The 27,987-nt window shown below is 35.8% G+C and overlaps 1 long non-coding RNA gene across 3 annotated transcripts in view; it reads right to left on the reverse strand.

The window, feature by feature from the left end:
• Positions 1 to 763: 763 nt before the first annotated feature.
• Positions 764 to 27,987, reverse strand: part of LOC112653803 (uncharacterized) — a 29,176-nt gene continuing 1,952 nt past the window's right edge. For 2 of the 3 annotated variants that reach the window (XR_004814686.2, XR_003132543.3), the window contains exons 2-3: positions 15,558 to 15,622; positions 764 to 5,692 (exon numbers count right to left, since the gene is read on the reverse strand). This is a non-coding gene — a long non-coding RNA (uncharacterized LOC112653803). Of the gene's footprint in view, positions 5,693 to 13,315; positions 13,487 to 15,557; positions 15,623 to 27,987 lie in introns of all 3 variants that reach the window. The other variant, XR_004814687.2, reaches the window with a different exon arrangement.

The following is a 27,987-nucleotide window of genomic DNA, read 5'->3' on the forward strand; positions in this document are numbered from 1 at the left end:
GTCTCAAAGGTCTGTAGGAGTATTTCTCAACCTCAGCACAATTGAAATTTTGGTCTGGCTAATTATTTGTTGTCTGGAACATTTGTGTGCGTTGCAGGCTATTTAACAGCATCTCTGGCCTCTACAAACTAGATGGCCACAGTAGCCTCTTCCCCTCTGGTGCAAGTCATAATATTTCGATGTGTCTTCAGGCATTGCCAAATGTCCCTTGGAGGGTGAAATTGCCCCCAGTTGAGAACCATGGGTGTCACATACAATTCAGAGTTTATAAATGCTTATGAAGATATTTTCATTAGTAAATAAAGGAGAACAAAGATAAAACATTTACATTAATGTAAATATTTAATAAAATAAATACCCAAACAAACCTAAGATAAAAAGAAAGAAGAAACTAATAAAGAAAAAGATAAAAATACTGATGAAACAAATAGAGTGAATATTGATTCCCCCAGAAAATCTAGAGTTGTTTTTTTATACTTGAAAATTATTGACAAATATAACTTCAAAACTAGAACAAAAAAGCCTAGCAAATACATAAAGAATATGAAATATATAAAAAATAGTGTTAAAAGAAAATATGCATAAATTTATGTCAAAATACTTAAAATTATCAGTGAAAGAAAATTCCTTATAAGAAAATAGATACCAAACTAAGAGAAAGCTAAACATATAAGATTTAAAAATCACTAAAAATAACCTCATAAAAAGAGACTAGGCTACAAAATATTCTAAGTGAATTTTTGAAACTTAAAAAAAAGCTGAGTCATACACCACACAATCTCTTAAAGTAGAGAAGAATATGAAAAATTAATTTATTTTTCAGAGTTCTTAACTATTTGCATTTTAGGAAAACCTCCCTCTCAAAAAAGGAAGAAAATTTATATCTCTATCCCAACCAACAGCCATCATCACTATTAAAATATTAGAGAAATTCCCAGTGTTACCACTACTAATAATTATTATTTTGTCAGTACAATACTATAAGCAATATAAACCAGAGGTAAAATGACTGAAGAAGGTGAAGATATATACATAGTAGAGTACTTCCATAGCTGGAAAAGTGAGAAACATCTGCTACTAGAGAAATATTGAAGACAGCTTCTAAAATAGGAGAAAAGAAAATAATCCTCCATATCACCATTTTAACACAACATTGTTTTGAGATATGATTAGCCAGCACAATAAGAAAGGATAAAGGGATTAAGATTGGAAAGAAAAACAAGAATCTGATTGTTTTGCAGTTGATATGGTCTATATAGAATCTTAAAATTTCAACAAATTATTAGAAGTAATTTGAATTTAGTAAAATGGCTAGATATCCAGAACTAATTTCAATTCTCTTCACTAACAAGTAACTAGAAAGTAGTTTTTAAAAATACAGCATTTGATATAGAAGCCAAAATTATAAAATACCAAGTCATAAATCTAACAAAAATGGGTAAGATTATACAAAGAACATTTTAAAACTTCAGTGAAGAGACGCCTGGGTGGCTCAGCGGTTAAGTGTCTGTCTTCCGCTCAGGGCGTGATTCCTGGAGTCCTGGGATCGCGTCCCACATTGGGCTCCTTGCATGGATATGTCTCTGCCCCTCTCACTGCGTCTCTCATGAATAAATAAATACAATCTTAAAAAAAAATTCAGTGAAATTCATTAAATAAATGGAGAAGTTGCACATATTCATGAAAAGAAAAAATATCTTTCAGAGATCAAATCTCCTCAAATTGATCAATTTTTTTGATGCAATCCCAATCAAATTTCCAATAGACTTCTTCAGGAAATTTGACAAGTTCCTTCAAAATTTTATATGAAAAACAAGGGATTGTTTACCACCAATATTTTCTGAGGGAGAAAAGGTGAGAGAGTTGTCCCCTATCAGATATTAAAACATATGAAAAATATATTCTATAGCTATGTTAGAGCTATAAAACATATTGTAGAGCTATAGCAATTAAGAGAAATTGACCAGTGGAGTAAATATTAAACCAGAATAGCCCATGCATACAAAGAATTTTAATATGTAATAGAAATATATGTCAGATCATTGAGAATAGAGGCTGTTAGTCAAGAAAAATGAAAATAAAAATAGAAGATGCTTTCAATACTATATTTTAAGAGGTTAAAACTCTTATAAATTGTTAAGAAAAAGGAAGTTCAGTAGAAAAATAGGCAGAAGACATGAGGGACATTTCACAGAAAAGAAAATCTGTATGTCCAGCAAACACATGACAAAACCCTCTACATCACAGCATCAACATCATTAATCAGGGAGGTATAAACACCAATTATGATAGTTGTTGACAATTATTCATATCGTAATAATTAAGAATTCTTAATAATACCAAGAGTTGGAGAGGATGTGACTCAATGTAATCTTGGACTTTGCTCTTGGTAGTGTAAACTGCTATGACAAACTCGGGAAATAATTTGGCATTATCTTATAAAGTTGAATACTTACATACCCCAGATTTTCCTCACTAAGGTACAGACAAAACAGAAACTTTTGCATATATGTACAAGAATGCTTACTGCATCACTTTAGTCATCCAGAAACAATGTAAGGGTTCATCAACAAGCAAATGGATAAAAACATTGAGGTATAGTTACACAAAGAATTGCAGAGAGGATAAATGAAGTGAAATAAAATGCAATGGAACACAGCCACACTTAATATTATGAATGACTCTTGGTATAATTTAAGTGAAAATTCCATAAGACTACTTACAGACTGATACATTCCTTTTATAAAGTTTAAACCCAGCAAAATCCCACAATATGTTATTCATTGACATGTACATATGTCAGTGTGTGTGTGGTGGCTGCCTTGCTCTCTCTGGGAAGAGCTGTATCTCTTCAGCAGTGTCTCTCATTTCTTCTGATCAGCAGAGATCACTTTCAGCTCCCCTCGGATGTCACCAGCTTTCAGTGAAGCACCTGTAAGTAGTCAGTGAAGATGCAACAAGAATTGGGGGATGGGGGCAAACCTGTTATGAGGCTAATGCACTGTGGAATTCTAATCTGTCATGCCAGCCCACTTAGAGCCATTAAAAGACCATTAAACTTAAACTGGTTTCTCCTTACTCTTTTCTATGGCCTGTCCTCATTCTCCTGAGCTCCACCAGGGATGACAGCAGCTGTTGGTCTATTGTAATCCATCAAGGGATCTTTGCCTTAGAATTAATTTAACTTTCTTTGTGTTCTTGTTTCTCTGATGTTTTTAAAATAAACTATGATTTTGTAGTCTATCCAGTTTATTTTGCTTGTTGTGGTGAGAGTAATGAACTCTTTCAATTCTCTACAACCTCAGCCTTGATGGCACAACATTTTAAAGCTACAAATCATTGAAAACTATCAACTGTTGTCATGTGTTATTCTTATTTTTGTAACTTTGTCATTCATTTTTTATTTTTTTCAATATATATTGATTTATTAATTTATACATCTTTAGAATCATTCCTTGAGGTTTTCTATTATGCTTAGAAAGACCTTTCTTAGTTTGGGATTACTTACAAAAAACATCTTCTCATGTTTTCTAATAGTACTTTAATGCATTTATTTTTAGTGTAAAATCTTTGGTCCATCTGGAGTTTATTTTGGTGTTGGAAATAAAGTAGGAATACAATTTTATTTTTTTTTCCAGATGGCTACTAAGTTGTCCTAACTCCATTTATGGACAAAGAATATGAACAGAGTTTTACATATAAGTAATTTTTAAACATACGAAAATATATTCAACTACAGTCACAATTTAACAAACTGAAAATAATAACTGTAGTTAAATGTTATTTGGCACTCTACACCTAAATTAAGTGTGCAGATATCTCCCAATCCAACAATATTATTTCTGGGAGATTAGGTTATCACATTTATTTATAAATACTCAACTACATGGATATTCATTGGTACTTTGTAAGAAAATAAGACAAAAAAAGTACAACCATGTAAATGCCCTTTAAGATGAATTGGTATAAAAATTTTTGTACATCCACAGTAAAGACTGTGAAGCATTTACAAAGATATAGATTACACGTTAATGTTAAAGTATGATATTTAAGACATATTATTAAACTTAAATCAAAATGCTTTTATGTATGTACCATACACTATCACTTCACCAAAAAGGAACACATATACACATACACATACACGCAAACATATGAGCACTTGCAAGTTTATATGCATAGACTTCTCAGAAAGGTTTGTCACAAGATTCGGTGTGGAACAAGGTGAGTCTGGAAGTAGGAAGAAATCTCCTCTAGTTATTTGAAAGTAAGGAGTATTTTTCCAAATGTGATTTCAAGAATATTGTTGGGGCACCACCAAATTGAGAAAAGTGACTAGTCAACTTTGTGAATACAAAGGCCCACTTGTAAAGTCTTGTGATACTCACAAGTTCTGCTGGTGGTTTTGTAAACTGAAGCCAAACGAAGAGCAGAACATTGGACTTAAAGCTTAACTTGAAACTGAAATGCATTGTTTACTTAGTACAAATTTGCTGAATGCAAAAAGAGAAAAATTCAGTTTCCAATACTTCTTTCCTCCATCACTGCCATTACAAACAGAACACCCCCACAGGCTCATTTTCTCAGCCACTGATTTTCACACTGGGATTGGTGGAGAGCCAGGCTTTCCTCATACAGGTTTCAGATGCTGCCCTGAGAAGTGTGTGTGTGTCTGGGGGTGGGTAGGGGCCAAGGGTGCTTCCCACTTCCCTCCCCTGCTTAACCAGCACAGTTTCGCTATTGTCTTCTGTTACTAATAGGGATGAGGGGGATTCTAAATAATTTTTCTTTTTAAGAAATAAATCTTCAGTCAACTAAAGAAAGGTATCAAAGCATATTCTTCTCTGTTACTGCTTCAATAGACATGATGCAATTAACAATGAAACAGCTTCATAAACTTCATGAACTTAAAACCCTGGAAGTTTAGGGCTAGGAAAGACCATACAGAAAATGTAGTCCTGTCCTCTCATTTCATAAAATAGAAGGACAGTGAAGTCACAGAGATGAAAGGATATGTCCAAGGTCACACTGTAATTACTGGTGGCAGATTCAGGACTAGGGAGCCAGCCTCTCAAATTGGTAAATGATTAACCAGCCTCTCAATATTGACATTTGACAAGGGATTTGAATCAACATTTTGCTGTTGTGGCTGTAAGTTACTCATGTGACCAAGCTCCCCAATTCCTCTCTTTGGTAAATATTTACTTTTCAGTTCAAATTTTTTTAAGATTTCCACCAATCAAATTCTGCCCAAGAAAGACAACTGCTCCCACGGGTTGTCACCTTTGACAGTCATGTATAAACCTAAACCTAGTCAAAGACAAAGCAACTCATCCAAACGGGAAAATGCATCTTTAGAATAGGTCTGAAGGTAAAAGCCTTGTGATCATTGTATCTATCTATGCATTTGTATTATCATTTCATAAGGCAAAACAGAAGGTGGCAAAAGCCTACTGCCATCCCCTAGTTTTTGATGGAACATATTCATCAAAAAAGCATCCAGTCCCCTGAGCTTGCAGCCATATGCTACAGGAAAATGTCACCAGTTAAAGATGTATTCATTTGCTGTTTTGAAAACTCTGTTTGATATTCATGCATTCCAAGTGTTTTGACCTAGATTTCTGTAGAGGCATTAGATCCAGTCTTGTGCAGGCAGCTAGACAGCTGTTGCTTATGTAGTCAAAGGAAGAATCTAAAGTTAAAAAAAGAGAGAGAATGAAAAAATGAAAACATTTATTAATGGGTGCCAACATTTTGCACAGCCAATATGTTTAATACTAGATGAACTAATATAAGCATATGGGGATGCATTTGTTGCAAAGCTTTAAAGAAAAGAACAAAGAAAAAAGTTGGAAGTAGCTAAAGTTCAAGGGGAATGGAATTTGCACTTTCTTCTGTAAATGAAAGCTTGGTGAAATGGCAACATACTTTAATTATAAGCAAGTGGCTAATGTCATAGCATTTAAGATATTTTAAGAGGAGATATATGATGTTTCATGCTCTGTGCACATCTTAGATAAACCTAAATTCTACATATCACAGCATATTCTTGAAATCTTTTTGGATATCAATCTTGTTCTTAGCCAGAGTTGTCTTTTTTTTTTTTTTTTTTTTTTGATGCTTATAAGGTCTAGTGAGTTCAGTTGTGAATTCATGTTAAATAATTTAATAATAATGGTAGTAATAAATACGAATACTGATTCATCCTCAGTTCTATATTCTTCCAGCAAGGAGAGCAAAAAGGTTATGTTACTCATCTAAATATTTCCATATCGCATGTCTACAAGTTATACTGAAGTTATTCATCAACATCTTCTCCCCATCTCAGTAGGATAATAGTAGTCAGTTGAGTTATAATGCAGAATCATTTAGTGACACACTCCCAGACTCTGTTCCTCTACCTCTTAGTGACAGTGTTGTCAAATACATATTTATGTAGCAACTAGAAGTGTGAATCCATTTATCTGCCCAACTGCAAATGGCTATTGAAGAGCCAGTAAGAACAGACACTGTGTTAGATTCCAGGACCATAGAGATGAAAGGCAAAGTCTTTGTCTTTTAGCGGGCTAGAGATTAATAGGTAATTACTTCTCAGATGTACAAAATGATTTTGTCCAATCAAGTCCCTAAAAGAGTTTCATTCAGCTGAAGTGTAGATTTATTGGAAGCACAGTGAGAGATCTGGAAAATCAGTACGCCATGCAGAATTACTCTGAGTACCTAGGTTCTAACAGAGGAACACAGCATTTAGACTGACCACAAACCATGTTTTCCTAATCACTATTTATTGCTGGCTTCCCAATTTCCAGTAGGGGAAATGGACTGAAACTCTCCCTTTCACACACAGGTATGTGTTAATTCAGTAAACACTTATGTGAGTGTGTACACTGTAGTAGACATTGGAAAACTAAGATGGTCACCTAAAGTCCTTGCCATTAAGATGCTTGGAGTTCAAAAGTAATGATAAGTACTTACACACCTGATTATAATACAAAGTAATAAACAATGCTTGAGATTTATGCAATGCCATTGAGTTGCAGAGTCGAGAATGATTTATGGCTGGGGAGGTAATTTATGGAATGGGTCATAAAGGATGTTTATAACAACCATTTAGAAACTTGGGAATTGACATTTCAGGCAGGAATAATGAAATGTGTGTGGAGATACAGGCCAGAATATGTTAGGTAAATGCTGGAATTGAGAAACCCGAAAATAATACAACCATGTCTTTGAAGCCTCTGTAGATGTAATAGCTTCCTTACTTCTTCATAGGGGCAATCTTACTTTCCAGAAGAATCTTCTTAGTAACTTAAATAAATACTTTGGTAAACTTATTGGGTAACTGGCAAAATCCTCAGGATATGGATACTTAAGAAAAAACTTGTGCAAATCAGTATCCTAGAATAATGAAAATCAAATGTCTGATTGTGGGGGATGATGAAACAAGAGAATGGAAGGAAGAGAGAGAGAGAACCATGAGATAATAAAAAGTGACTGACATTGAGAACTTATTTGAGATTGGGAATGTTCCATATGCCTCATACACAATAATTATAATGAATAATTAATTCATTTTTCACAACAACTCTGAGATGAAAATTACTGTGCTCCCACTTTAAGAGAGAAAACCGAGGCACAGAGAGATTAAGTAATTTGTCCAAGGTCACATAGGAAGTGGGAATGCAAGAATTCTGGCCCCATGGGTGCCTGGGTGGCTCAGAGAGCTTAAGTGTCTGACTTTTTCGGCTCAGGTCATGATCTAAGGGTTATGGGATCGAGCCCTGCATCAGGCTCTGTGCACAGCATGGAAACTGCTTGTCTTTCTCCTTCTGTTCCTCTTCCTGTCTCTCTCTCTCATAAATAAATAAATAAATAAATAAATAAATAAATAAATAAATAAAATCTTTTAAAAAAAATTATGAATTCTGGTTCCAGAGTCAGTACTTTTAACGTTTCTGCTCCACTGCCTAAGAAAGCTATGAGGTACATGGTGGACCTCTGCCCAGGTCAAAACTTCAGTAAGTCCTGGTGAAGTAGGTGTTTAGTGGAACAATCTGAGGAGCTAAGGTTATCAGCTAGATTGGCTGAGAGGCAAATAAGTAGAGTCAAACAAGGAAACATAGCAACATGTCCATGGTGGTCTTCATTTGGGATACCCTATACTCATGGGACTGAGAGAAGGAGACAATTTGGACTTTCCATTCTAAACAACTCTATCTCCACTTTGCAAAATACACACTATCAAGCAGAGGTAAAATAGACCATTTTCAAAAGTGGATCCTCCAGATTTTTTAATAATTGGGAAGCCACATAAATCCCTCTGTGAAGTAGTCAATGTTATTTATAAGGTGCAAACTAATCAGTGAATGCATTTCAATTCAACAGACTGATTAGTATATTTGAGATACACAGTATCATAGCTAAGAAGACTCATGGTGCATTGATCAGCCCTGCTGTGTACTGACACATGTTGTATGTACTGTATCTAATGGGACCAGAAAGGGCTCCTGCTATACTAGGCCCCATGGGGATCCACAGGGGAAGTTTTCATCAAATAGAAGCAAAACTGTCATTTGAGCTCTTGCCTGACATAGGTATAAGGACATTTGATGCTGACCCACAGAGATAACATAATGAATGGGTATAACTTCCTTTGAATCTGAAGAAAAGATAAAGAATCTACTTTTTCTTCACCATAACTTGGAGTTCAGCAGTAAGGCAGAGCAGAAACTGAGCCCCAGATTGGGTTGGTTAGCAAAGGACATTGGGAAATGGAATCGTAACCCAGTGATTATCACAGAGTTGATTTGTGGTGAGCCCCTTGCAGATGAGAAGCTAGAATCAGGCAAAGTTCAAGGTTTTAAAATTGGCATATATTGATTACTCTGCCAAAGTGTATTAAAATCCACCAAATAATCGTGACAATCAACTTCCTTCAGTTGGAAGGAGGGGGTTCATATAAAAAAATACACACAAGTAATAAAGTTGAATTTAAAAGACATAAGAATTACATGATTAAAATCATACATAAGACTTGATATAAATTTTGTTTTTATGGTAAGATGCATAAAGGACATCCCCACACCCTCCTTACCTCCCTGCTTCCTAGAGAACAAGGTCGGTTTCCTCTGCTGTTAGAAGAATTAGTAGAAAAGATTTAGATGATCCTGTGAAGAATATTTGCTTTCTGCAAGGACTGAGTATGTAAATACTGAGAGAGGATCTGGGGAAGTAAATGGTAGAAATGATGAGGGAAGAGCTGCTTCTCTAACAGATATTTTAAATTTTATTTTTAATTTTTTAAAAAGACTATTTGAGGAGAGAGAGAGCAAGCATGACAAAGAGGAGGGGTAGAGGGAAAGGGAGAAGCAGATTCCCCGCTGTGCAGGGAGCCTGGCTCTGGCTCAATCCCAGGACCCCAAGATCATTACCTGAGCCTAAGGCAGACACTTAACCAGCTGAGCCATCCAGGTGGCCCTCCATCTGATTTTAAATACTTCCAGAGCTGGTGGCCTTCTTAGTACTTCACCATGTTATGAAGGAGACCTGCTAAGTTTATTATTGCCAGTAAAGGATCAGCTTTTGATTAGAAAATGAAAGGTCCCTGTCCTCCAAATCACAATTTTTCAAGGATATAATTAACAAAGTCCAAATCCTTCTGCAATAAATGTTAAAATCCTTACCTATTACCAATACTATAGATTAAAAGGTTTTCTTCCTTAGTGCGAGTGACTGTGTTAATTTTATTAAAATCCCTCCACCAATTATAATTAGAGTAAAATGAGAATATATTTGTTTTAGCAGGTCAATTATATGTGGTATTATTTTCAGTTCAGCAAGTGTTGATTGATGACTTGCCATCTGCCCACCGTGATTTAGTAGCAGTACCTGTGGTGTGTGTATGTATATGTGCACATGTGTCTGTATGTGTATACACCTGTAACACACACAACACCATATGGATTTTTTAAGGTAAGAATAGAAGAGTATACTTGATTATCATTGGACCAATTTTTAATGAAAACATTCCTTGGTTGTTTTTTCTTCCTTAAGAAGTCAACAGAGTTTTTTGGAGCAATGTATATCCTGAGGTCCCTTGCTTTTGGGTTTCACAGTCTCAATAAATGTGGCCATGAGGAAGCAACATTCAACTAAACTCATGCCACCCCATGTTTTACAAAATATTTTAATGCCATAGATTCATGCTTGTCTCAACACTCATTAGGGACATTCTCAGAATAGACTAGTTTCTACTCTGGCAACAACTACTTAGGCATCCATATGTAGCCTACTGGAAAGTCACAGAGATAAAACCCTGTACACAGTAAGGATGTTTGGAGCCATGCAACAGAGAAGATGAGTTGTCGATGTATATTCACTCTTCACGGTTACATGTGTACACATGGGAGGCAACTTTGCGTAATTAGGATTGCAGATCCGACAGTTTCCCTATGAGCTGCCACATTAGGTTAAGAACTGAGGATTACAGAAGACCAAATGTTTCTGTTTCAGCTCCAGAGGATTAATTTATATTTTCCTCTTTTTTAAACTTGGCAAAGGAAGACATATAAATGTGAAAACAGAGAGTAACTAAAGAATTGCAACCAATGCATCTTGGTTAGTCATCATAAAAGTAACAACCTCTATATAGCCTGTTTAAGACATTTGAGAAATGGACCTGGTTGGGTGTTGTTCCATTTCTAACCGGAAGTGATTTCCCAAGGAGCTTTTAGATTGTGACTCTCTTACCCCATGAGCCCAGATTACTGTATCAGAGGGGCTATGGGAAACAGTGAATATATTTTTTCATTAGTATCATCCCTATCTCTAGCCATAAAGCTGCATTTCCTAATGTGCTCCAATTTAAAACTACATGCAGCTAGCTGTATTACAGCCAGTTTGAACAGATGGATTTAAGACAGTCAGAGTCAAATATATTTCTTTTTGGAATTTGGCTGCTTCAGTCACTCATGTTACTGTTACAGAGGGAGTTGCATTACTGAAGCTGTCAGATGTTTACTCTTTTGCAAAGCTTTGTCGTAGGGTTCCCTTATTCCACTTGTAAGTAGAATTATTGAAAGGATGAACCTACAAGAGAATTAAAACATTCTCAGGTATGTATCTTTTTCTCTTGAGTAACTGGTACAGAGGTGTGTCTCTTGGCCAGGCAGGAGGTTGGCATAACCTCAGAGACATTCCAGCAGATCTAATGGGATCAATGGGGAATCCAGAAATAAGAATATGCAGAGTTCTGGAAGGTCTGACAGTTGAGATGGAGGTAAGTCCAGTCAGAGAGGAACTGGGCTACAGAGATAGTAAGTGGAGGGCATGGTCCCTGGACCAGTAAGTAACTGCAATATCAAGACAAGTCTCCAGAAAACTGTAAAGGGTATTAAGATAAAGAATTAAATATGAGGAGAAAAGAAGAGGAAGCCTTTGCTAGAGCTGAGAAGAAAAGGTAAACAGGATTGAGGAATGAGTTAATACCAGATAGAGTCAACTTGGCCGAATGGAAAAAGTTACAGGGACCTGAACTCCAAAAGGACTTATGTTAACTGAATCTGGTGCCAATGAGACTCTTTAACAAATGCTAAATATTTATTCACATAGCATTAGAGCTAATTTACTTGGAATTATTTGCTATCATTATTTGGATGTAATGGTACATCTTATAAAAGCATTAAATTCTGAAATCTATATAAAGGGTGAAAACCATCTCTTATAAGGAACACAGTTCAGAGAGTCTCACAAATCTCCCATAATCAATTTACAGAGGAGTTCTTATGCATATGATGCTTGAGAATACTGGTTAGACTATAGAAAGGAATAAAAGGAAAAGTCTATATGCAATACTAAGATGTTCAAGTCATCCTTCTTATACTAGAAAATACTAGCAAATCTCTCTTGACAATTAGGTGATGCGGGAAGAGTTCCAGTGTGGTGTCTGGCCTGCCTGCAAGATTATGTTATTCATATTTTACTATCAAGTTTCTATGACTTGAACATGTGTACAGAGATTGACATTTTGTTGTACAAGTTAAATAAGAAAATAAAGTAGTGTCTTACAAGGATTCAAAAGACAGAAGTCTACAGGAAACCAAAATACTAGGTTATAGTTCCAATACAATGTAATATATAGTTGTAGCAGTTTCTTTCTTTTAAAAAATAAGGTAGAAATAGTCCAGGAACCTTCAGCTGAATACATTGTGTACATTAGTTAGCTTAATCCTATGTGTAACCCTGAATGTTAGACATTTTTATGTATATTTTAGACATGAAAGAAGCAAAACTCAGAAATATGAAGTAACTTCCAAGTCCATACAAATAAACCCATGATTTTTGAAATGTCCTGTCTGCCTCTGTAGACATTTCATTTAATTTGCAAATGTAATTCGATGTTAATAATTTACATTTTTAGAAGAGCTTCCATAATGACCTCAGAAAATATCCCCCAAACTCTTCTATCCAATTTATGCAGGAAAGGTCAAGTTGGATGAGTAACAACCATACCCTTTTTGGATTTTATCCCCCAACTTGCAAGGTCTAAATCAGCAGAGAAGTCATGAATTGCTGGGGACCCACGAGATCAAATAGTCTAAACATCCATCTGTCTTTCTCAAATAATAATAATGATTAAAAATTAAATGAGGCAAGGTTATTTCTCAAGGACATGACTTACAAACCCTCTTAATTTCATTTAGCTAATTAATGTAAGAAGGAATGAAACTTCCCATTTTTAGCTGCTCACCATGTCAAACTGCTTCCAGACAAAATCATTGAAAACCAAATTCAGTGACCAAAAAAATAATCAATACTGTGGTAAGTGAAATTCTTCTCTTCCTTGTAAAAAACAAACAGGAAATTGGGAACAATTTAGTGATTTTATTTGAATATTGGAGGATTAGATTCAACTTTCTGACTGCTGTTGAGTTCGCAGTGTGTATGGTGTGTGTGTGTGTGTGTGTGTGTGTGTGTGTGTGATTTTATTTTGTTTTTTGTTTGCTTGGTTGCTTGTTAAGTTTTTTTGCGTCTACTTTTCAGCTAAGCCCTGCCCATATGGATAAATCTATCTTATTTTCAAGAATATGGTTGTCCAAGTTAGACCCACTGCTGTCTGAATTCATTAATCTAGCAAAGCACATGGCTAACCAATCAGGCTCTGAGGTCTCAGGACCCTCTTTTGTGAGCTTTTCAAGATAAAGGCAGATTTATGAACTCAGCCTCAGTTGGGGAGCAGACATCATGTTACATGTTTCCCATGAACTAGAACAGGGGTATGCTTTTGTGCTGGGTCATCAAGGAAGGTCTCTCCAACCTGTGATCCAAAGGAAATGCTTCACAGCAACTCTGCACTGCATTTTCTCACATTTGATAGACGAACAAGCTGAGGTCCAGAGAGATCAAGCAATTTTCTCAAGGTCTCAGAAGTATGGAGTGAAATAGGTGAAATTCAAATCCAAGTCCATCCAACTTCAAAGCCAATAACCTTGTCACCACATAAAGAAGGTAAGTTTGAACTGATTCTTGGAGAAATAGACATGTAGAGAAGAAGCTCACACATAAACCCAACTTGAGACACTTAGAAAATAGGCCATCTTTTTTTTTTGTTATTTCTTAATGTGCTGAGGCTGCTTTTCACTCAGAAAAATTTGTCTCATATAAGCCAAGTACAAGAGGGACTATACAGAGAGACCCAAGTCATCAACAGCCAAAGAAAACTGGAAAAGTTGTTCTTCCCTAGCAAATTGGCTCTGCTTCTTCTAATATACACAAAAACAGAATGATAAAAAAGGAAGAATTTAGACAAATATTTATACATATGGTGGGTGAGGACACCTGGCAGAGCAGGTGAATCAGCTACAGAACGATATGCTGCCTGCAGATACAACTATGAAGAGAAGTGACACATTTTACAGTTAAATTTAATGCAAACCAGATCTCCAAATTATCCCCCCAAACTCAATAGAAATGAAGGATCTCTTTGTTTTCTTTTACATCCACAAGATTTTAAAACTAGGTGCTTGTGTGAGCTGACCCTCTATTCTGCACAGACCAACTTATGAGGACAGAATTGAACATCTCTGCATATTACCCAAATTTGGGATGGCACCTACATCATCCCAGAATAAAATCTGGCCTGTGCAAGTATAGTTCTTACCATTAGTGTAATGCACAGACAGGCAACTGTAATGATTATTTAATTGAATATAGATGTTGGCTGAATACCAGTACAAAACACCATGCATTTTAAATCAATTATGTATTAATTCAGCACTCATAATAGACTATTTCCTATAACAAACGTAAAAGGGAAGAATCTCAGCCTTGAGATTTTATAACTTACACAAACACATATTCTACATTTAAATCTTTCATATTTGCTTGGAAAATAAGGGGAGAATTTGACAAAAGTTTTAATTTGGCATCAATGAGCAATTTATTTTTGCATAATGACGGTAATGCTTTTGAGAAAGCAATTTAAGGTTTTGCAGCCTTATTAATTATATAAATAGTCATTTTGCACAAATATTTATCGAGACATCTACTATGTACTAGGCATTATTTTTGATGCTGAGTGTAAAGCAGTGAACAAAAGAAAAAGGAGGGGAGTTGTACTGATAAACATATATGAGAGGGTAAAGATACACAACAAAACAAACAAATAAATGGACACATAAAACTACAGACAATAACCACAGCTATGACGAAGACAAAAAAATAAATTCAAGAAAATAGAAAGTAGAAGTAAGGTAGGGAAATGGTTTTATATAAGATGTTCAGAGAAAACTCTTAAATTACAAATTGTTTATTTAAAAGGGCTCTTTAACTAGTTATGTTAATGTCTACAGATGGAATATTCCAGAAGGAAGAAATGCTAAGGCTGTATTGGCATGTACATGAATGTAGAGTAGGAAAGGCAGTGTCAGGAAAGCAGAATGACCTTGGAGGGCAGTGGTTGAAGGGGAGGACAGAAATTGGGTGTCAACCAAATAAATCACAGAGCCTCTGAGGTCATTGTTATGACCCTCTTTTCCTCCCTGTGATATGGGGTACCCTTTGAGGATTGTGAGCAGAGAGTGATGATGGTTTTAGATGAATATAGACTGGAATCCCTAGAAAGCAAATGTTCATCATTCAGAACTTGCAGAATCTCCAAATTGATCTTTCTCTCCTAAGAGGCTGATGTTTTAGTCTTAGAAGCAATAAAGTTGAATAAAGCATAACTACTGAACTGATATAGACATTCTTCTTCATTTACATCTTTCTCACCTGAATTTGAATACTCTTATAATTACATGATTGTGTTTTAGTGGATGTGGACTTCTAATGAAGAGTTGGATAGGGAGGAAGGTGTTCAAGAGATTGCAGAACGTTCTAGCACACCTTATAGAATTGACTCTCCTCATGTTTTGGTAAGTGTTGAATGCCAGATTGCCCAAGTACTTTATTTACATTATAACATTTAATCTTTCTAACACCTTTTGAAGTAAACATTACACTAATGTGTCCAGATTAGAGGGTGAGGGAACTGAGCCTTAGGGAACTATGTGACTTACCCAAGTTCATGATTAGTAGGAGGTAGTCCTGATGCACGAGTTATGTGTTCTCTCTCCCTGTAATGCTTAGCAAGAGCAATGTTACTTAGGTAAGGAGAAGAGAAGTGGAAAAGAAAATATGAAAGATTAAAAATGAGTAACATGCTGTAGAAAGGAGCTTGGTGATTTCTCAAAAGTTGAACATATAATTACTATATGAACCCACAAATGCACTCTTTAGTATATACCAAAAGGAGCTGAAAGTAGAGATTCAGGGGCTCCTGGTGGCTCAGTCAGTTAATCATCTACCTTCTTCTCAGGTCATGATCCTGGCCGGGGTCCTGGGACCAAGCCAGGGTTGGGATTCCTTGATTAGCAGGGAGTCTCCTTCTTCCTCTCCCTCTCCAACCCTCAGTCTTTCTCTTGCTCACTCTGTCTCTCAAATTAATTAATTAAAAAATAGATATTCAAACAAATACTTGTACATTAATTTTTTATAGGGCACTATTCACAATAGCCAAAAGGTAGAATCAATAAAACAAATTGTGGTATATCCATACAATGAAATATAGCTTCACCATAAAAAGAATGAAGTACTGATACATGTTATAACATACATGAACCTTGGGAACATCATGTTAAGTGAAAGAAGCCAGAGAGACAAAAGGCCACATATAGAGTAATTTGATTTGTAGAAAATTTCTGCAAAAGGGCAATCCATAAAGGCAGGAAGCAGATTGGTGTTTTCCAAGGGCAGAGGAGAAGGAGGAATGGGGTATAACTGTTTATTTGATACAGGGTTTACTTTTAAGGTGATGAAAATATTTTGAAACTTGTAGAGGCGGTGGCAGTTGCACGCCCTTGTGAGTGTACTAAATGGCATTGAACTGTTCGTTTTAAAATGATTAATTCTGTTTTGTGGATTCACCATAGTAAATAAAAGGAGTAACAAAGGAAAGAAAGGCAAATAAGGGGGCAGCCCGGATGGCTCAGCAGTTTAGCGCTGCCTTCAGCCCAGGGCCTGATCCTAGAAACCCGGGATCGAGTCCCACATGGGGCTCCCTGCATGGAGTCTGCTTCTCCCTCTGCTTGTGTCTCTGTCTGTCTGTCTCTCTCTCTCTCTCTCTGTGTTTATGAATAAATAAATAAAATATTTTTTAAAAAGGCAAATAAATAAAAGGCAGGAAATGAATGGTTCAGAGTTGCTCACAACTTTTAAAAAATGGTGGAATATGATAGAAGCTATATGTAGTGATCCTTTCATTTCCACTGTCACCTGCTCTGGCTTCATGTTTATTGCACAGAATCACCATAAAGCCATATCTGTCCTGAACTATCTTTTCTGTTTTATTTATTTTTAAATATTTTATTTATTTATTTATTTATTTGAGTATTCTCACAGAGTGAGAACATGCACTAACATGGGGAGGGGCAGAAAAAGATGCAGGGAGCAGGACCTGGGACTCGATCCCAGGACCCTGAGATCGTGACCTGTGCCCAAGATAGATGTTTAACTGACTGAGCCACCCAGGGACTTTTCTTTTTTATTTTATAACTCAAATGTAGTAAGTTTCATCATTTAAAAGTTCAAATAAGGGATCCCTGGGTGGCGCAGCGGTTTAGCGCCTGCCTTTGGCCCAGGGCATGATCCTGGAGACCCGGGATCGAATCCCACATCGGGCTCCCGGTGCATGGAGCCTGCTTCTCCCTCTGCCTATGTTTCTGCCTCTCTCTCTCTCTCTCTCTGTGACTATCATAAATAAATAAAAATTAAAAAAAGTTTAAAAAAAATAAAAGTTCAAATAATATAGTAGGGCATAAAATAGTAAAATACAGTATTCTCCCATTTCCCCTCCTCAGTATTAACTGCTGTAACAATTAACCATGATTTTTTTTTCTTTTATCTCATTTAGTGAAAAGTGGTTGCCTGGAGGATCAAAGGTCTTACTTAGGAAAACATCATCATAGTTTAATACTAATGATCCTTCCAAAAACCTACTAAATCATCTGAATCGTACCAAGGATTTATAAAGAATACTTTTTATGAGACATATTTACTCCTTACTAGTTGACCAGTTGTATCTCAGTGAACATTTTTTAAAAAACAAACAGAAAAATAAATAAATAAAATTTTTCATAACCAACCATTGACCTAGTTGAATGAAGTGAGGAGTGCAGGTTAAATTAGCTAGGCTGCCATTCCATAGCACTAAAGATGACAAACCAACTGAAACAGATAGAGGCAATGAAAGTAAATGGGACCAAAGAGCTTGCAAATAAACCTTGCTTCACCTCATCATAGAATACATGGCCTTCCAATATATTGTTGCCTTATTGTGTACGGCTAGTCTTGACCTACTATATCACAAATAAGGACTTACCATTGGAACAACTACTGCTTTTTTAAAAAATAATCTTAAATATAGAAGACTTTTCTGTTCTAAGAAGAAAAGTCAAGTTGTCATAAAGCCAAATATCTCCCATTACTATTACTATTAGCTAAATAAAAAACAAGTGAGATAAATATTCACACACTACTTTAAGTATTACATTGAAGATTTTACAAGCTGTTAAATTTAATATGAAGAGTATTCTTTGCTACATGAGCTCTTATAGTTGTCTAGCTCACAATCTACTAAGATAAAACTTTGGTATATCTCTCCCTACAGACACACACTTTAAAAAAAAATATTCTTGAATCTAGCTTTCACTGCAATAGCTGTATTGGCACAACACAGCTAATCATATTATTAGTAGTAGTTGTTTGTAATGCTTGTTTATTTTTAAGTACATATTTGCTGTACAAGATTTTTCTAGCAATGATTTGCATAGCCAATCTACACTCATTATGAAATGCAACTGCAATTATGATGACACAGATAAGAGTATCATATGGACACATTTATTTTCTTCCTGGGATAAAGCTACTGAGGATTATTTTATGCCATTAATAAAGTGGCACAAATGCCTAAAATTTGTTGTTGTAAAATTTATCTTTGGCTGCACTGAATACTTGGTCAATATCCATGTATATATATCTTCTGGTAGTCCATGATGTACTATCTGTGAAGAAAACTGTATGACCTTTGTTCCTTAAGAATCCCAAGAAACTGAACATTTATTCTCTCTCGTATATGTTAGAGTGTGAAATTTTTGTATAAATTAGATAATTTAAGAGGTCAGCTGATTTTTTTTCTTTTTGAGAGAGAGAGAGCACATGAGTGAAGAAGGAGGAGCAAAGGGAGAGGGGGAGAGACAGACTCTTTTTTAAAATTTTAGATTAATTAATTAATTAATTAATTAATTAATTTATGAGAGAGAATGAGCAGAGGGAGGGGCAGAGGGAGAGGGAGATAAATCCTCAAGAAGATTCCCCACTGATCATGGAGCCTGGTGCAAGACTCAATCCCAGGACCCTGAGATCATGACCTGAGCCAAAACCAAAAGTTGGGCACTCAACCACCTGAGCCATCAGGCACCTTGGGAGACAGAGAATTTTAAGCAGGCTCCATGCCCAGTGTGTAGCCTGACATGGGGCTCAATCTCACAAACCTGAGGTCATGACCTGAGATGCTTAACAACTGAGCCACCCAGGTACTCTCTCATATAATATTTTTGATAATGTACTAAAAAGATGAAGTAAAACACTCTCTTAATGACATAAATCTGATATAGTTAAGTGCTTCAGAAAGTTCTGTACTGAAATTTAGTTGATTTGTTAAAAAAATTTTTTCTGCACCCTTGGGAACTACCTCCCAACAGGGAAATAGAGTATATCTCAGAAAACCCAGCAAGAATGATAATGTTTGGCAGGTAATTTGCCAACTTAGGCAAGAATGCCTTACATAGAAATTTGAAAAAGTGAATGCCATTATATGAAATCGAAGAATCTAATATTAGCAAAGATAATAAGTAAGACATGAAAAGAACCATAACTGTGGTTCTCAACTGGTCAGAAATTTACCTAGGGAGTTTTTAAGAATCTGCATTATCTAGACAGAATATTTGAGAGTGGGGCTCCGGAAAGTATTGTGGTTTTTTTAATTTCCTTTTTTTCTTTTTTCTTTTAAATATTTTCTGGTTATTATAATGAGAAGCCAGGTTGAGAACCATTGAATTATAGTTAAGGATAAAAACAATCTCAGATGTTTATGTATTGATACTTAGCATATAAGCAATAGCAAAGTAAACAGGTGTTATTGAAACTTGACAAAATCAGATTTTCCCCAGCAATATTAATATCTTCTTCCATTGTGTTTTCATAGAACTTTGCAAATAACAATAGCAATTGTGTATTTATCTGTCTGTCTTCCAATAGGTGGCAAACTTTCTAGGAGTAAGGAGTGGATCACATCTTCATTATCCCTTTGTCTCCACATCGTAAAAGACTGCCCAACACATAAGAATTCTTGATAAAAACCTGTAAATATGGCAACTGATATTTAACCAAATGGCTCTTAAAGTTTTTGGTTCCCTTCTGGAAAATCAATCCGAGGAAGAATGGAGACAAGACAGCACAATGAAAGCTATGCAAAAACCACAGGAGAAAGAGAATTCTCTTTAACTTTTCACATATAGAGGATGGCACATGAGGCACATGGAAAGCTGTGGTAGGATAATACAGGAAAAAAAAACTTTTTAGAGTCAGCTTCTGCTTCATCCCCACCATTGCTAGAGACAACCAATGCCTGTCCCCCAAACCTGAAAGTATCTTCAAAAGTAAAATCTGACAGCCCATAACGTGGTTAAGAGAGCAACAAAGTAAGAAAGTTCTGGGTTAAATAGCCTTGGAAAGCCTCCCTTACCCTCCCCTACTCTTTCAAAACCATATAAAATAGATTGACTATAGTACAGGTAGTTTCTACTGTTGGGAAGGGACTGAGAGTAAGACTTCATTTGAGTTGTTCAGTTGGGGACAGAGGGATTAGCTGCATTTTTCTGTGTAGAGAGCTCTCCATGCTAGGGTTTATTTACTCTAGTGTCTTTGTCCTTGAACTCAAGAGAGCTGACAGTAATTAATATCTCAAGAGTGTTTGAGTTGACTGGATAAAATAAAGGTTGAGTGCAGACAAGTGTGAAAGGGAGAAGCTCCTGGGGTCACAGTCACAGGTAGAACCTCAACCTTTTGTGGATTACCTCTCCAGGGACCCCACCAAGTTTTCATGGTGAACACAAGTAAAAGCTCCTCAAGCTGCCCAGGCAATAAACAGGATGAGAAGTCATAGTGAAAGCCTCCCAGACTGTTCTACCTAAAAAATCCTGGTCTCCATGGATTAGGAATTTTCCAAAGGGCACTTCTGAAACTTTATCCAACTGGGGGAAGAGAGCTCTGTCCTATGCCAGCCCACACGAGCCTTTCTGTCATATCTAAGGAATAATAAATAAATAAGAACCATGGTTAACAGAGGAGAATGCTTTGAGGAAATAGATTAGGGTTGGGGTAGCTAGGGAATGGACAAGAGGCAAAACGTTAAGAAATAGCTATACTCCCAGAGGAGGGACAAAATACCTCTGAAGTCTACACTTCTAAGAAATGAGTCCACTAGGGGTACCTGGGTGGTATAATTGGTTAAGCAGCCAACTCTTGGTTTCAGCTCAGGTCATGAGATCAAGACCAGCATTGGGCTCTGCACACTTAGCCTGGAATCTACTTAAGATCCCCTCTCTCTCTCTCTCTCCCTTTCCCCTCCCCCACCTGGGTGTACATCCATGCATACATATTCTCTCTCTAAAGTGTATAAATAAATCATTAACAAAAAGAAAATAAGTGAGCCCACTAAAAGACTGAGACTTGATAAAAATGTTAACTCCCTCCACTATACCTTATCACCACATTAGTAGACCACCGGTGATAATAGCAGTAGATTATGACAGAAAGTTCTTCAAGACACAGACTGTTTCTGAGAAACATTGTATAGGCAAGCAGAAAGCAAGAGCAGACAAAAACAAAGACACTGAAGGTAGTAGAAGCCTCTGGTGCCTGTAGCTACTACCATTAAATATAATCTACATCCTAGCTAAATTAATATAAATCCTCACCCTAAAAGCTTTTTTTTTCTTTACCGCAGCTCTTGTTACCCCCAAATTTCAACAACAGCTGCAAAAAATCACAAAAGGAAAGAAAAAAAAAACAGTCTGAAGAGACAGAGTAATCATCAGAACAAGGCTCAGGTATGACACAGATACTGGCATTGCCTGACAAGGAATTGAAAGTAAGCACAATTAACATATTAAAGGATTTAATGCAAATTATTAGGCAAAATGTAAGACTAAACTGGTAATGAATGTAGCGAGATGACAAATCTAAGAAAGAATAAAAAGAAATGCTAGAAACTAAAAAAAAAACAAAAAACAAAACAAAACAAAAAAAAAAACAAGACAAAACACAGTTCTGTTTCACAGCAACAGAAATGAAGATAACTTCAAGAGGCTCATCAATACAATTGACACAGCCACAGAAAGAATCAGCTAACTTGCGATAGGTTGATAGAAACTCCCCAAGTGAAACATAAAAAGAAAATTAAATAATGAAACAAGCATTACAGAACATGTAAGAATTATCGAATAATATTAAAAGTATAACATATACACAAAAGAAATGAAACAGTAGGGCAGAAAAAAAAATCTCTAAATAAGCAATAGCCAAGAACTTTAAAAGATAAATGACAAACACCAAACCACAGATCTAAGATGCTCAGAGAATACCAAGAAGGATAACAAAAAATTCACATCTAGACATGTGGTATTAAACTCAGAAAACCAAAGACAAAGTGAAAATCTTCAAGGAAGTCAGTGTGCGGGGAAGGAAACCTTACCTACAGAGGAATAAGGATACAAATTAGAGCCAGTGCTCATCAGAACCCATGCCAGCAAGGAAAAAAATGTCAGTAAAATCTATCAAAGGGGGGGGGGGGTGGAGAAAAGGAAAGGAAAAACCCTACCAATCTAGAATTCTATACCCAACAAAAGTATACTTCAAAAAAAAAATTAAAGACTTTCTTAGGCAACAAAAACTGAGGGAACTCCTTATCAATAAAGCTGTCCCCTCCAAAAAAAATGTAAAAAAAAAAAAATCCAAAACAAAAAAGAAAGCTTTTTCGGTAGAAAAACCTATTATTGGGATCCCTGGGTGGCGCAGCGGTTTGGCGCCTGCCTTTGGCCCAGGGCGTGATCCTGGAGACCTGGGATCGAATCCCACGTCGGGCTCCCGGTGCATGGAGCCTGCTTCTCCCTCTGCCTGTGTCTCTGCCTCTCTCTCTCTCTCTCTGTGACTATCACAAATAAATAAAAATTAAAAAAAAAAAAAAAGAAAAACCTATTATTCCTTTTGTCCTTTTTCTTAACTGATCTAAAAGGTAACTGCTGTTTAAGATGATAGCAGTAACAACATATTTGGGTATTCACATCATATGAAAATGTAAAATAAATCACAGCAATGTCATATGGGATAGAGGAATTTCAGAGTCCTTCATAAGTTACCTGTACTCCCTGTGGAGTGAAATAGTGTTATTTGAAGGTAGCTTAGATTAATTAAAAGTATATCTTACAACTAGAGGGAAATTCCTTTAAAAATCTGGACACAAAAGATATGTAAAAAAAACAAATGATATGTAAAAGAGAAGATAAACTGGAATAATATAAGCTGCTTAAGTAAAATCAGAATATGCAGGAAAAGACAGAAGCATAGGAGAAAGGAAGACACAAAATTAACAAAGGCAACAGATAGAAAAAGATCATAACAATGGTAAACTTTATCTGACTATATCAATAAACACCTTAAATTTAAATTGTATAAACACAGCAATTAAAAGAAAAGAGATTGTTCAATTGGATGGGAAAAAAAAAATCCGAATAAATGCTATCTACAAGAATTCAACTTTAGGGGCACCTGAGTGGCTCAGTCGTTGAGTGCCTGGGCTCAGGGCATGATCCTGGGGTCCTGGGATTGAGTCCCACATCTTTTAAAAAAATAAAAGAACCCAACTTTAAATATAATGGCACAGATAGGTTAAATGTAAAGGGACAGAAAGAGAAATGTCATGCTAACAGTAATCAAAAGAAAGTAGGAGGAGCTATATTAATTCTAAATAAAGAGGACTCTAACACAAGTATGATGATCAGGAATAAAGGAGGGATATTATGTAATGATAAGGCCATCATTTCTCCAAGAAAAAAGATCTAAAACCAATAATATAAACTTCCTTCTTTTTTAAAAATATTTTATTTATTCATTCATAAGAGACACACACAGAGAGAGAAACAGAGACATAGGCAGAGGAGGAAGGCAGGCTCCATGCAGGGAGCCTGATGTGGGACTGGATCCAGGATCTGGGGATCATGCCCTGAGCCAAAGGCAGTTGCTCAACTGCGGAGGCACCCAGGTGTCCCTATAAGCTTCCTTCTTAAGAAATTAGAGAAAGAAGAGCAAACCAAACCTAAAGCAAGAAAAAAGAAAATACTCATTTGGAAATAAATCAAAGAAATAGAAAATAAGAAAACAAAATGGAAATCAACAAAATTCAAAGCTATTTCCTTGAAAGTAGTCATAAATGCATCACTTTCTAGCCAAGCTAACCACACAAAGAGAGAGAAAATATAAATTACTCCATCATCAGAATAAAGAGGGTCATAACTATTGATCCCATGGACATTGGAAAGATAATAAATATGTGGAATATCTTTCCTTATGTTATTGGTATGAATGAAAAATGATATTGTCACTTTGGAAACAAGTTTAGCAGTTTCTTAATCAGTTACACATATATTTACCCTATGATCCATCAACCCCTCTATAGTATTTACCAGAGGGACATGGAGACTTAGGTTCACAAAAACCATGTACACAATGTTTATAGCAGCTTTATCCATAATTGCTAAGACCTAGACATGATTCCATTTGCATAACATTTTGGAAAAGAACAGTTACAGGAAAAATAATACACCAGTGGTTGCTGGAAGATGTGGAGGTAAAGGGTGGAATGTTCACTACCAAGTGGCACAGGGGAATGCTTTTGGTGATAGATGGTTTGGTATCTTCTTGTGTTGATGGTTACTTGACTGTATACATTTATGAAAACTCATGGAACTGTGTACCAAAAAGTGACGTTTTCTGTAATTAATTTTTTTAAAGTGAATTTAAAGAAATCCAAGGTCTGTCCGTGTTGTTGCAAAGGGCAAGTTTTCGTTCTTTTTTTTCTGTATAAACTTTGGTAAAAACACAAGTTGATGAGCAGAAAGGCAGCTCTGGAAATGTTCTAAATTGCTAGTATAGTGTTTGTATCTATATATCTATAATTCATGTCTATATCTATATCTCCATAAATCTCAGAGAGAGAGAGAGAGAGAGAGAGGATATATGTGGTTGTTTAAATCATGTGGGGAGGGATTTTTGATAAATTCAGTTCTCAAGAAAATTACCTAAAACCAAACTAAATTTAAAAATTACAAAAGAAAAAACCTCGAAGACATTATGCTAAGTGAAATAAATAAGAGAGAAAACAATAAGTACTGTATGATCTCCTGTATATGTGAAATCTGAAACAAACACAACCAGAAATCCCAGGTTCATACAAGGTCATAGATATAGAGAACAGATTGGTAGTTGCCACAGGCTGGGGTGGCAGTGGGTGAAATGGGTGAAGAGGATCAAGAATTATAAACCTCCAGTTATAAGATAAGCATGAGATAGAATGCACTGTATGACAACTATAGTTAAAAATAATGTATCGCATATTTAAAAGTTGCTAAGAGAGTAGATCTTAAAAGTTCTCATCACAAGAAAAGTCTGTAACTATGTATGATGACAGATGTTAGCCAGAATTATTATAGTGGTCATTTCTCAATATATACAATATATATGTTATACACTATGTTGTATACTTGAAACTATAATATAATGTATATCGATTATACCTCAATAAAAAAAAAAAATCCAAGACTTTCAGTTGACCAGAAATATGTATGTCTACAGTTTCAACGGAACAGAGCAAAAACAAAGACAAAATAGAAACAGTCAAACAAATTAATCACACATCTTTTGTCTATGTTTTAAAAACTTGAGTATCCAGATTAGCAAATTTAGTAGTAATATTCTAGATTATTTTTTAGCTTAATTTGGTCCCAGTAAATAGTTCATCTAATTCCCAAGGAATGATCTGCACTTGAAAGTAGCTAAGCAATGCTTTCAAAGATGTACAGTTGGTAAGTAGATGAGCCCTGACTCCCCGTTCAGTGTCCTTATTTGTTATTTGTCAGCCACCCCTGATATTGTATCCTTTTTTAATCCTGTGTCTTACATGAATCATCCAGAAAAGGGCAATTTTGATAGTAAGAGATCTTGAAATATTAACACATGTGTAACACAATGAAATTGGTTACCCATGGTCTACAAATAAGTGATATTTTAGGTATGGGTGGATGTCCAAAAACAGTTTTCAGTGATCTGAGGGACATAAAACAAACACACAAACAAAAATTTGGACTTATCTCACATGTTTGAAGGTGTTCAAAGAGAATACATGACAAGTATCAGAGATCTTATAAAAAGTGTAAATAATAATATTGATAACTATCATAATCCCTTCAAATTCCTCACACTCTTGATTTGAATTGGAGTTCTACTGATGAGATGCATGTCCTGAAAAATATTATACCCTTCTTCACATGGATTTTTAAGAACCTCAGTTGGAAGTTTTGCCAGATGACTTTACATTTCCCATCAACCCAGAACTTTATGAGATGTATCTGCCATGTTATAAAAAGGAAACTCTTCACTAGGTGATGAATTAATGTTGGTGACTATGTTTTAACTCTAATACTCTGCAGATCTTAAGAGGTAATTAGAAGTAGATTGCTTCAAAACTAGTGAGTTTGCATTTGGGTTATAAACAGGAAATTATGAATTCTGATTTTTTCCCTCTTTATCTTCCTATTGATATTACTCAGAAAGCATAAAAAGATATACAGAATTCAAAGAATATTTGTTGCTATGTGCCAGTCTATATGTGAGTTCTACTGTTGAGACACAACAGCAATGACACACAGAAATAAAGAGAAGACTCTAATTTTATTTGACCAGTGTATCCTCACCTGAGAGAGGAAATTTCCTAAGTAGAGGTATCATCTCCAACCCCATCAACAAACCACATACACACACACACACACACACACACACACACACACACATCACACATCACACTCCTATTGCACAGAAGCAATTTAAAGTGAATTGACTTTCTCTTCTGTATTAGCATTCTGGGTCTGTATTTCTTAACTTCAATGGGCTATTGCAAATATGGGGATGGGTTAGAAAAATTAAAAATGTCATGTCCAATAGTAAAATCAGTGATAGTTATAATGATTACCACACCTTCTCCATCTGTGTTGCTCTCTTTACCTCTGTTTGCTTCTTATCCTTTTATTTATTTTGAAATATATATATAAAATTTTTTTTTTTGAGAGAGAGAGAGAAAGAGAGAGAGAGCAGGGAGTGGGAGCGGACAGATGGAGAGAAAGAATTTGAAGCAGACTCCATACCCACCACAGAGCCCAACGAGGGGCTGAATGTCACAACCCTGGGATCATGACCTGAGCCGAAATCAAGAGTTGGATGCTTAACCGAATGAGCCACCCAGCCACACTTTGAAATATATTTTAATCTATATTATTCAGCTATCAAGTACCTAAAATATCCACCAGGAATATGAAAAATGTTCCATGAAAAACAACATTTGGCACAGAGTGGGTTCTTTATTACGTTCAGGTTCTTCTGTAACACATAAGAAACAATAATAAAAGATAAACAGCAGCAGTGAGTAGGGAGTGTCCTGCATGTATTCAGAGAAAGGCAAGATTTTTGAGATTCAAAAGATCTGGTGAGGTGGAATTTTAGTTGAACCTTGAAGAACTGGTATACTTGGAGAAGAAGGAAGTCATATTCCAAGCAAAAATAGCCCTGCCACATCTACTTGATATTTTGATGACTCAAAGGCACTTGAAACTCCACATACCTAACACTGAACTTGTTACTATAACTCCCTCAACAAATCTGATTTTTTTCCACATTGTCTATGCTCAGGAATGGTTCCACCCTCCATCTAGTTTCATAAACTGAACATTTGGGGGTCCTCTTTATCACATCTCTTTCCTTTCTATTTCTCATTATGTTCTCATCTTAACTTCCTGAATACATATGGCTCCAAGCTTTCTCTTCCTTCCATTGCCACTTTCAGGGCTCTAACCGAATCAGTTCTCCTCCAGGACCTGAACTAATACAATAGCTTTCTATCAATAGAGCATCTTGCAAATCTGTTCTGCATATACCAAAATCACCTAATGGGGAGGGGATATATATATATATATATATATATTTATATTTCAATCCTTTTCTAAATCTTTAAGTGGCATTCATTCATCATGAGATAAAAACTCAAAGGTCTAGGGGCACCTGAGT

The sequence above is a fragment of the Canis lupus genome, chromosome 3 (genome assembly GCF_003254725.2).
Source record: "Canis lupus dingo isolate Sandy chromosome 3, ASM325472v2, whole genome shotgun sequence".
NCBI classification, from domain to species: domain Eukaryota; kingdom Metazoa; phylum Chordata; class Mammalia; order Carnivora; family Canidae; genus Canis; species Canis lupus.